We start from the raw sequence: 2,005 nt of genomic DNA on the forward strand, positions 1-2,005 counted from the left end.
AATGATAACAGCCTCCCCCTACACAACAGGGCTTCTGTTACCAGAAATTGCGACTGTAACTTAACAACAAATTGTCGGAAATTAGTCTCCATTTCTGGGAGAGACACAATAACAGCTTTTTACCCAGGGCACTAAAACATAACTAAGCACCCATTTGAATAGTTTTAGATCATAAATTTTGCTATTACCATTTTACTAATTTGTAATTCCATTGTACATTTCTTTTAAGATGGTCAAATAAAGGTATTATTATTATAATATGGTATTAAAGACGAAATCTTGCTTACGTCTTTGAGGGACATGCTTCACTCGATTTACAAACACTACCACTATTCTCCCAAGGCACTTCGTGAACTAAGAGAACTTGCAGAAGTTATGGGAGAAAAGATCCAGAAGCCGGGTAATTTGAAATGAACTACATGTGGGTGGTTCCACATCTTCACCGTGCTCTTTAAGTGTTTCTGAAAGATTACAAAGTGATCCATGTTCATTTCCAGATCACTGTTGCAGCTCAGCAACAAGCAGTGCTGACACGCAGGGGAGAGCTAAGACGATAATAAAAGAACAGCAAAAATTCAATACAGTTTTGTTTGCTTGTTTCATTTTGGATGTTTTGGAATGCCTTAGTAAGCTAAGTATACTTTTTCAAAAAGATAATGTCACATTGACTTTAGCCAAGGATAGCTTGGAGCACATGCTACACTTTAGCTTACAGCCACGTTAGAAAGACCTGGTCCATACCTTCAGCAGTTTCTTCAAAACATTGGAGATGGGAATATTTTCCAAGACATTGACCTTAACAGGGGTGACCAAGACTCAATTCAGTTCAACACAACAACCAAGCCACAGATCCTTAATTGAAGTCTCTTTTTCAGAGTCTCCATGTGACTGATCCAACTTTGCGTACCCTGTTAGTGTTTGATACATCTCTCTGGCCAGATGATAGACCAGAGTTAGCCACTTACAGAGAAGACAAAATTCACCATCTTGTTGAACGTTTCAAAGTTTTCTTCTTTAAAGGAACAATTTTGCTTTTGTAGCTGTGCAGGAAGAAAGGATTGGCTGAAAGTTTGCAACTCTAACAACTCCCTCGATCTTAATTTGAAAGCTTTGTGACGGATTGTTCAACAGCTACAGTGACAGGTTCTGCAACATTCTGATGTTATTTGAGATTCTCTTGATTTTACCACTGTCAACAACTTGTTGTGAACGTGGCTTTTCTCTCATTGGAAAGATTACTGCCAAGAAACTAAATGGGAATCAAGGATAAAGACATTGCTATGCTGTGTGAGAACGATATCACAAGTGCTGAAAAGCTAATTTCTATCCTTACAACACTTAAAGTAGCAAAAACTGCATTAAGTAAAGAGCAGATTCCAACCATTTCAATGATTCTACGAAAAAGGAGGCAGGGATGAGGAAAATTTAAGACTAAAAGGAATTATCAAAGTGCCACTGTCGTTAGACTCGTGACATAATTCCAATTTACCGCGATTGTTTAAAATCGGCAGGCATTAGTCAGTGTGATTTAACAGCTGGATAATTGTGTAACAGCACGGAGGGCTCCCATATTCAACTAGATACCCAAAATAATGCATGTATGTGAGGTGATCCCCTTTGCTGGAATTCAACCCTGTAAAAGAAGTCCACCATTTCTACAATAGGCATAAGATTACTCTTTAACACATCCTCTATAAAGAGCTGTACCATGTGTTCAAAGTTCCTTGCACATGTGACAGGGTAATTTTGAATAAGATCTGATTTTTGTTGCCAGGTCATATTGTTAATGTCATCAGGTTAGCCAAGTAGAGCAGATCCATTCAGTATTCATTAACACTTTTTGTGCCAGTTATACATTCCTCCAACAAACCTTGTGAATATTTATCACTATATTTTATACTGTTACACTTAGAGACAGATGGTCTGAACCATAACTGATCACAGCAAGTGCATATATAAAAATGTTCGTTTCACATTCACTTGTGCATGCGGCGAAGGCTAACCG

At 38.0% G+C, this 2,005-nt stretch overlaps 1 pseudogene; it reads left to right on the top strand.

The window, feature by feature from the left end:
- The first annotated feature begins 267 nt into the window (after window positions 1-267).
- On the top strand, window positions 268-1,270 carry LOC138054048 (zinc finger protein 862-like; annotated as a pseudogene).
- The last annotated feature ends 735 nt before the right edge of the window (window positions 1,271-2,005 follow it).

Source organism: Montipora capricornis, chromosome 6, assembly GCF_036669925.1.
Source record: "Montipora capricornis isolate CH-2021 chromosome 6, ASM3666992v2, whole genome shotgun sequence".
Taxonomy (NCBI): Eukaryota; Metazoa; Cnidaria; class Anthozoa; order Scleractinia; family Acroporidae; genus Montipora; species Montipora capricornis.